Source organism: Citrus clementina, unplaced genomic scaffold (assembly GCF_000493195.1).
Source record: "Citrus clementina cultivar Clemenules unplaced genomic scaffold, Citrus_clementina_v1.0 scaffold_9, whole genome shotgun sequence".
Lineage (NCBI taxonomy): Eukaryota > Viridiplantae > Streptophyta > Magnoliopsida > Sapindales > Rutaceae > Citrus > Citrus x clementina.
This window is the reverse complement of record NW_006261964.1, coordinates 19766260-19776645: the sequence shown is the minus strand read 5'-3', so window position 1 is coordinate 19776645 and position 10386 is coordinate 19766260. Positions and strand designations below refer to the sequence as shown.

The 10386-nt window shown below is 36.3% G+C and overlaps 1 non-coding gene across 1 annotated transcript; it reads right to left on the bottom strand.

Moving 5' to 3' along the window:
- Window positions 1-9741: 9741 nt before the first annotated feature.
- On the bottom strand, window positions 9742-9845 carry LOC112095496. The gene has a single exon (XR_002903870.1). It is a non-coding gene; the product is annotated as a small nucleolar RNA R71 (small nucleolar RNA).
- Window positions 9846-10386: the final 541 nt, after the last annotated feature.

Genomic DNA, 10386 nt, shown 5'->3' with positions numbered 1-10386 from the left:
ACGTCATTGTTCCGTACGTGTGAACAGTGTCATGAACAGTAACATGGACAGTATCGTACATGTGAATAGTGCCCTACATGTGAACAATGACATTTTTCCTTTTATGCTTCTCCTAAGGTTTTCGACTGTTTTGAGTTCAAAAGTGATGTCCGTTATGCCGTCTGATTTCTCGTTCATTGTGAAATGACCATGATGCCCCTAAAATACATAAAATACTTAATTAAAATAAGACACACGTAATTAAATCAGAAGAAGCTTAAATACATAAAAGTAAGGGTGTTAGTAAGACTTGAAATGTAAAATGACGATTTTCTCCTTTATAAATATACATTTTCTAACACTCAACACATATAGTGGAAAACCTTATTCTTTCTCTGCACCAGCACTGCCCCAACAGAATGGTCACTGGCATCACACATAGGGATGGCAAAATCCGGGTCTGGGTTTAGCCTTCCCGGTTCTGGACCCGGACGCCATTTTCTTTTTCCCAAACTCGGATTAAAACCCGATTTTTTCACTTCGGGTCCGGTACGGGTTCAACTCGAAAAAGTCTGAGTTTTTGGATTCTGGGTTTTGAACCCGGATCAATGAATTAATTTCTACAATTCCAAAAATAAAATCTTCATATGAAGATGGCAATTTTTCACTGGAACCAGAGAAAATGTTTATGGCACCTGGACGGAGTTCCCTCTGTTTTGCAGATCATTGGCCCACGAAAAAGATTCAACACAATCTCCAAAACCATTTTAGAATCCGCGATGGTGAACATGCTCTGTCACAACTCAAACAACGACAACCGATGATGATAAATAGAGGAGCTGCAAGGCTGCGACGGTGGTGAACCCAAGAGAACGAGTTGCGACAGTGGCGAACCAAGCTTGCGACGATGGTGAACCCAAGAGAACATGTTGTGACGGTGGCGAACCAAGCTTGCGACGGTAGCAGCTTGGATCATATGGTTGTTTGGTTGCAGCAGGCGGCAACTTTAATGTGTGAATGTGAGTCTGTAAATTAGGGTTTTTGTTTTGCTTGTATTTATATTAAATAATAAATATAATTAAAAAATAATATTAAAATAAGATATCCGGGTCCGGGTTCTGGATATACGAGTTACTCCAAACCCAGAACCGGACCCAGATCTATCCTGGCCGTTAAAATCCATTTCAGATTCTGATTTTTTTACACTCCGGTGCGGGTTCAACCCGGTCCGGATTATCCGGGTTCGTCTGGTTCCGAGTTATTCTGCCATCCCTAATCACACGTCACCTCAAAAAGTAGAGTCTAGTCTGGTGCTATAACCACTGGTGTAGTGATCAAAGCTTTCTTCAGTTGTCTAAAAGCTTGAAGACAATCTTTATCAAAATGAAAAGGCTTATCATGTTCTAGCAGTGAGCATAATGGTTTAGCTACTTTGGAAAAGTCTTTTATGAATTTTTTGTAGAATCCAGCATGTCCCAAAAAACTTCTAATACCCTTGAGTGAAGTGGGAGGTGACAGTTTATCTATCACTTCTATATTTGCTTTATCTACCTCTATGCCATTTTTAGACACCCTATGACCCAACACTATGTCTTTTTGTACCATGAAGTGGCATTTTTCCCAATTGAGTACTAGTCATCTCACATCTTTTAAGAACTTCTTTTAAGTTATGTAAACAATCAATATACGTTTCTTCAAAGACTGAGAAATCATCCATGAAGACTTCCAATGTTTGCTCCACCATATCTAAGAAAATAGATATCATACATCTCTGGAAAGTTGCTGCAGCATTGCACAAACCAAAGGGCATTCTTTTGAAAGCAAAAGTTCCATAAGGGCAGGTAAACGTAGTCTTTTCTTGATCTTCTGAGGCTATAGCAATTTGGTTGTAACTTGAATACCCATCTAGGAAACAATAATATAGTTTTCCAGCAAGTCTATCCAACATTTGATCTATGAGTGAAAGTGGAAAGTGAACCTTCCGTGTGGCTTTGTTGAGCTTCATGTAATCCATATATACCCTCCATCTAGTCACTGTTCTTGTAGGAATAAGTTCATTCTTTTCATTTGCTATCACTGTTATTCCTCATTTCTTTAGGACACATTGTACTAGACTCACCCATGAACTGTCTGATATCGGGTATATGATCTTAACATCAACTCTCATTTTATAGAGTTATCAACAGCCTATGCTTCGTTGCTCCAATTAAATCTACCATTTTTTAGAAGGTTTGTAAGTGCTTGTGCTAGTACTCCATAATTCGGTACAAACTTCCTGTAGTAACCTGTAAGACCTAAAAAGCCACGTAATTATGAAATATTAGTTGGTCGAGGTCAATTGACCATTACCTCAATCTTTTTCTGGTCTACCTTAACACCATCGCACTTTACAATGTGGCCTAAATATTCAAATGATTGTTGTCCAAAAGCACATTTGCTAGCTTTAACAAAGAATTGATGTTCCCGTAGAATTTCAAAAACCTGTAAGGCCATACATTAACAGGTTTTGTTCCATCCTTGAGGGTAATGCAATAGTCTACTTCCCTGATAGGGGTCCTTGTTTTGGTTCACAGAATATATCTTTGAATGCTGCTAAAATTTGCCGAATGTCTGGTCGTTGGTTTTGATATGGCTCTTTTTCTAATATTTGCGAACAAATGGTAAATATTGAATTCCCATGTCTAAGCTCCTTTGACATGGTTCGTAATGACGTAGACTGAATGCTTTGATCCTTAATCCCTTGCAGCCTCCTTGCTCGATCCTGATATTCTAGTTATGCAACCCAAAAGGGGGGTTGAATTGGGTTTTTAAAAATTATTCAATTCTAAAGCAAAACTCAATGTAAATCTAAAGCGAATTTAAAGTAATAACAAATAAATTTATCACAGTATAAAAAGATAAGGGAAGAGAGATTCAAACACGGGGATTTTTACGTGGTTCGGCCAACCTTGCCTACGTCCACACCTCCAAGCTTTCCGGGTTTGAGGATTCCACTAAGCAAGCCTCCAAGGCTTCAAATGCTTACACTTGACTTGTAAGATGTCAATAAACCTTTACAATAAGAGATTATCCCCAATCTCTTAACCCAAGTGTATCCCAACACTTACAAGAGATTATTCGATGTCGGTGAGCCGTTATCAAGATATCGGATCACCGTTTTCTACAGTGAACTATTTTTATAAAATTACGATTCGACCCCAAAACTTTATAAGACTTGTCAAATAGGTCCATTTTTAGTATTTTAAGCAATACTTGTTATTATCAAAATTCTCAAAGCTTTTTCAATTGAAACCATTAACATGAGAATAACCAAAAACATTTTCATAGAATATAAAGCCTTCATAAAGTGAGAATGATGATTTAAAAGTATATAAAAACTATTTTGAGCTTTTAAAAGATTAATCAATCTTAATCAAGTTTGTTATCATCAAAATCAATAATAAAGAAATATTTATGTTAACAATCTCCCCATTTTTTATGATGAAAAACTTTTCAAGAAGACACTTGTGTAATTTTACTCCCCCTAAATATGTGCTCCCCCTAAATATGTGCCCATCAATTTTTAACCTCATAAAAAAAATAAAAATTTAATAGAACAGATTGATAAATTATCTCCCCTTTCATCATAAAAAAAAAAAAAAGCTCGAAAAGATTAAAAAGAGAAGTTCAGAGATTACCCATGGTGGAGAAAAAATTTCAGCAGAATCTCCCCTTAAAAATGAACATATCCTCAACAACAAAAATAGTTAAAACACTCCCATATAAATTCTAATTTCGCAACCAACCTTCATACCAACAAAATCAACATAACCATAAGCAATAACCAAACATGTCATCAAAATCAACTCAATCATAAAGTCCACACATTCAACAAAGTCATCATAAAAGTAGCACAAGCATAATCAAAAGACAAATAGCATCATAGCAACTACATGAAATGAGTAATGCCTGTGCAAAAATCATAGGTGCAGAAAACTAAGATGGGGGCTGCGAAGAGGAGCTGCCTGGATTATAACCAAGGTGACCAAGAATGTGGCGCTGGCCAGTAAGTAACTCCATCTGTTGATCTAACATTTGTTGCCGAAAGGTCGCAAAGTCAGATTGAAGCTGTTGCTGCTGCTGGGACAGGACATCCACTTTGTCGAAAAGCTGCTGAATGCGATCCTCAGGAACAGTCGATGCTGCAGGAGGCATAGTTGGCTCGGCTGGGTCGGCTGGCTTGTCATCCTGAGAGGATGCTGCTGCTTGGCGGGGGTCACGTGGTCTAGCGCCAAGACGAAAGTCGGGTAACTCATCCTCGGATTAAACGTCATTGAGCATGCGGTTATCATCCGGAGCTACCAAAGTATCCTCATTCTTAGAGGAAGTAACCTTGATCCACTTGCCTTGCCTCCAATGGAAACCAATCCCCGAGATTATTTCCCTACCCAGCTTCTTGGTCTCAACATATATAGGTTCGGTTAAAGGAACATGAAAGTATCACAGAATCTTACTAATAATGCTACCATATGGAAGAGACCGGTTAGACACATTAGGGGTAGAGAGCATATGACGCACAATGGTGAATGAAAGGTGCACCTGCCTTCCTCGGATGAGAGAGTCAAGTAAACCAATATCTAATCTAGTCACCTCATTAGCATGTCTCTGCCTAGGTGTAATCATGTGCTGGAGAATACTGTGAAGAATTCGGACTTGGAAAGGTAACAATTGAGACCAAAAGGATAGTGAGCAGACCTCATCAGAAAGATCACGGCATCTACAGATATTTGCAACGCCCTTAATATGAGTAAACTGACTAAAGTGAAGTTCCTTTCTAGCAGTATACAGGTTTAGCCCTTCACAGGATATTCCAAGAATACGATCGAGCTTAAATATATCGAACTCAATCCTAACACCTTCAACATGTGTTACAATCCTATCTTTTCGATTAACCGAAATCTCCATATTAGAGTAAAACACCTTAACTAAATTTTCATATATTCGTTCTTCAATGCCTAAAGCTTCATCCCATTATCTTAGCATTTGAGGCAAAGTTCTACCACATATAGGAATATCAGAGAAATCGTCGCTATCAATATAGAATGAGGGAGTTACCGTTTTTCCCATGAATTTCTCGTGAAACCGTTGAGCCAGTTTACCATTTAGAAAATGCAGGCTGTCAAAATCTTGAGAAAAAGGCCTGGAGGAACTGGAATTCCGTGGAGCTGCTTGCTTGGTTCGGGTACGCCTCGATCGTGAAGCCATTGATGAGTTTGGAGGATTTTAAATCGGTAGAAATGAAGTTTAAGAGATGAGAGAGTGATTACAAGTTGAAATTTGATGGAAAATGGAAGAAATTTGGGTCAAATTTGGAGAGAAAAGTGTGGCTAGTTCTAGGGTTTGAATTTTGGGATTTTTCAATTTTTGAATCAAAAACGAGTTTTGATCCGTTAAAAAGGTTCCAAACAAGATAACAAAGGTTTTTAATGGCTCAATTTGGTGAAAAATGAAAGAAAATGATGGATTTGAGAGAGAGACGAAGTTGCAGTCGTGGTTTTAGAGAGAGAGTGTTAAGAGCAAAAACGAAATGGGGAAGAAGATGGGTCACTGTATACTTATCGCATGATAACGACAGCGTCCAGTGAGCTCCCAAAAGTTTCCATAAAAACGGCGAGCCGTTAAGTCACTATCGGTGAACCGACAGTGTCCAGAATGCTTGCCATGGTTTCTGCCCTAAATAGTTAGCCGTTTTAAAAATAACGGCAATACAACTTATGATTTCACACATTTGTTTTAGTATTTGGCCACAAATAATACATTTCAAGATCATTTCATTGATCTAAAATGTTTTAAGTGCCAGTTCAATGCATAATTCATGAACATATATGTATTTCAACAATTAATTCATACACATATTCAAAAATACACACACCCTACATGGATATCATGATTGAGCATTCCATAGATATTAAATCATCAAATCATAAGTCAATCAATTTTAATAGACTTAATAACATGAATAAAGATGTTAATGTGAAAATTTCATCATCCCAAGTTCATGCCGAATTTTTGAAAATTATTCTTCACCAAGTGGTTTTGTAAAAATATCGGCAAGTTATTTTTTTGTAGAAATAAATTCTAATGTAATATCTCCCTTTTGAACATGATCTCTCAAGAAATGATGTCTAATTTCTATATGTTTGGTTCTAGAGTGTTGAATGGGATTCTTTGAAAGATTTATAGCACTAGTATTATCACACTTAATAGGAATTTGTTCAAGATTAATGCCATAATCTCTAAGTGTTTGTTTCATCCAAAGTGCTTGTGCACAACAACTCCCGGCGGTGATATATTCGGCCGTGGTGGTTGAAAGTGCAACCGAATTTTGTTTCTTACTAAACCATGAAACAAGTGAATGACCTAGTAAATGGCAATTGCCACTAGTGCTTTTCCTATCAACTTTGTATCCAGCAAAATCCACATCCGAATAGTATGTTAAATCTATATGAGTGCCTCTAGGATACCAAAGACCAAGATCTATGGTTCCACTTAAATAACGGAAAATTCTTTTTACAGCAAGTAAATGAGATTCCTTGGGACATGATTGAAATCTTGCACAAAAACATACACTAAACATGATATCGGGTCTACTTGAGGTTAAGTAAAGTAAAGATCCGATCATACCTCGATATATTTTGATATCCACTTCTTTGCCTTTTTCATCTTTGTCAAGCTTAATTGTTGTGCTCATTGGAGTGTTTTTGGTCTTTGAATCATCAATGCCAAATCGCTTGAGTAGGTCTTTTACATACTTGGCTTGATTTATGAAAATTTTTTCCTCATTTTGTTTCATTTATAGCCCAAGAAAGTACTTCAACTCTCCCATCATACTCATTTCAACCTCTTTACTCATACAAGATGAAAAATCTTTACACAACAATTCATTAGTAGAGCCAAAAATAATATCATCAACATAAATTTGAACAACAAGAATACCTTGGTTCTTATGCTTAACAAAGAGAGTAGTATCCGCTTTACCCATCGAAAAATTATTGTCCAATAAGAAATTCTTAAGCCTATCATACCATGCTCTAGGTGCTTACTTTAATCCATACAATGCTTTTGACAACTTATAAACATGATTTGGACATTTTTCATTTTCAAAACCAGGGAGTTGTTTCACATAAACTTCCTCCATAATAAAACCATTTAAGAATGCACTTTTGACATCCATTTGAAATAAAATAAAATCTTTATGACATGCAAAGGCGAATAGCATCCTAATGGATTCTAGTCTTGCTACGGGTGCAAATGTTTCATCAAAATCAATTCCCTCTTCTTGGTTGTAACCTTGAGCCACTAGTCTAGCTTTATTCCTTACAACCACATCGGATTCATCCATTTTATTTCTAAATACCCATTTAAGGCTTATAATGGATTGGTGTTCTGGTTTAGGAACTAATTCCCACACATTATTTCTCTCAAATTGATTTAACTCCTCTTGCATTGCCATAATCCAAGATTCATCATTTTCCGCATCTACAAAGGATTTTGGTTCAATTTGAGATATGAATTCAGCATGTTCACAAGTGTTTCTAAATGATGATCTAGTAGTTATGCTATTTGAGGGATCTCCTAAAATTAAGTCCTTAGGATGAGAAGAAACATACCTCCACCCCTTGGGGAGTGATTGAGAAGTACCTTCATTTTGCTCTACATTCATTTCTTCATGTTGCTCATCTTGATTCCCATGAGATGCATCCTTTTGGCTATCCTTTGATGATTCTTTGTGTAATTCTTCATCTGCATCATTATCAACAACAACTTTCTCCATAGAGGAGGGGTTAGATTCATAAAATGTAACATACATAGATTCTTCCACAACTAGAGTTCTTTTGTTATAAACTCTATAAGTTTTGCTTGAGTTTGAATATCCAAGAAAAATACCAACATCGGATTTTGGATCAAATTTGCCAAGATTATCTTTTTTGTTCAAAATAAAACATTTGCATCCAAAAACTTTAAAATAACCAATGTTGGGTTTTCTATCTTTCCAAAGCTCATATGGAGTTTTATTAAGATTAGGTCTAATCAACACACGATTTAAAACATAACAAGCGGTGTTGACGGCCTCAGCCCAAAAATACTTAGGCAATGAATTTTCATTCAACATAGTCCTAGCCATTTCTTGAATTGACCTATTCTTTCTCTCAACAACTCTATTTTGTTGTGGAGTTCTAGGTGATGAAAATTGATGCACAATGCCTAGATTATTGCAAAAGGTTTCAAATGCATAGTTTTCAAACTCTCCTCCATGATCACTTCCAATGCATGCAATACCATACCCTTTTTCATTTTGAATTTTCTTACAAAGCACTTTAAAAGCATCAAGAGCATCATCCTTATTAGCTAAGAACAATACCCATGTGTATCTTGAAAAATCATCAATAATTACAAAAGCGTAATATTTTCCACTCAAGCTAGCATAACTTGAAGGTCCAAATAAATCTATATGAAGTAATTGAAGCGGTTTTGAAGTAGAAATATGATTTTTGCTTTTAAAAGAGGTTTTGATTTGTTTACCAAATTGGCATGCTTCACAAATTTTATCTTTTTGAAAACCGATTTTTGGAAGACCTTTAACTAAATCATTTTTGAAAATCTTTGAAATTAAATCCATGCTTGCATGTCCTAGTCTTCTATGCCATAAGCAACCATCATCATGTAATGCCGAAAAACATTTGTCATGAGTAGATGCACATTCTATATCAATTGTGTAAACATTACCACATTTATTTCCAATAAACAAAATTTTCCCATCACATGCATTCTCAATAACACAACTAAATTTATCAAAAATAACTTTATAACCTTTGTCACATAATTGACTAATACTAATCAAGTTGTGTTTTAAATTCTCAACCAAACATACATTCTCAATTAGAGTTGAGGAAACTTTACCAACATTTCCAATTCTGAGAATTTTTCCTTTTGAGTTGTCTCCAAAAGATACGTCTCCACCATTTTCAATTTTGGTGAAGCTTGAGAACCAGGCATAGTTTTCGGTTATGTGCCTTGAACAACCACTGTCCAAGTACCATTTATTTTTCTTTTTCTTCATGCCCTGCAGAGAAAATTTCAAGTTTTAGGTACCCAAAAGCTTTTGAGTCCTTGAGAGTTAGCAATGGTTCCTTTTGGAACCCAAATGCATTTAATACCATAATATGCATTTCTTTTTACTGGACACCTATTTTTCATATGACCATCTTGATTACAGAAATGACATATAACTTGATTGCTACTAGATGTACTCTTCACAAAGTAGTTCTTATAATATTTTTGTTTCAAGTTTGACTTATAACCAATACCCCCTTTGTTAAACACACATTTTTGTGAATTGAGCATGTTATCCAACATCTTTTGCCCATTTGTAAATTTCAAAACAATCTCATTTAACTCATTGCTCTTTTTCTTAAGCGTTTCATTTTTATTTTTCAAATCATCTATGTGTGATTCTAAATGCTCATGTGAGGTGCTAGAAAATGAGGACCCATATAATCATCTGAATGATTTTCATGCCATTTGTCAAACTTTTAAATATGAAAAATTTTCAGACGATGATGTTAAACTCAGATTATTCCTATTTTCTTTAAAGGATAGAACTCGTTCAAGGATAGAGCTCGTTCATGGTTAAATACTTTGCCTGCTAATAGCATTACATCATGGGAACAAATGGTAACTAAATTTTTGAATAAATATTTCCCAGTGCATAAAACCAATGTTATTCGCAGGGAAATCTCGGAGTTTACCCAGAGAGAAGACGAGCAGTTTTTCGAAACATGGGAGCGATTCAATGGGCTACTCTTAAAGTGTCCACATCATGGGTGCGAGAAATGGCACCAATGCCAATACTTTTTGGAGGGATTAATGCCGAATGTGCAAGAATGGCTAATGGCAACAAGTGGAGGAGAGCTAATGTCAAAAAGTGCATCAGAGATTTGGGAATTCTTCCAGCGACAAGCGGATAATTCCCAACAACGGAGTCGATCACTCAGGAATACTAGAAGAATTAAGGGAGTAAATGAGGTTCAAATTGGTGAGTCAACTTCGGGAATCAAAGAAGTCAAGGAGATGGTTGAAGGTCTTGCTCGACAAATAGCATCGTTATCGACTGCTAAATCAACTGAACCACATGACCTTGACTCATACTCAGATCAAGTCAATGCCATAGGTGTAATGAGAAAACCATCCAATTACAACCCATACTCCAACACATATAACCCTGGATGGAGAGACCACCCTAATTTTTCATGGTCTCAAGGATTCCAATAGAATGGACCAGCAGCTCCAGCTTCACCAATGCAACAAATTCCTCAAGTTCCTCAAGCCTCTCAGCCACCATTCAGACCATACAATCAGAACCAGAAC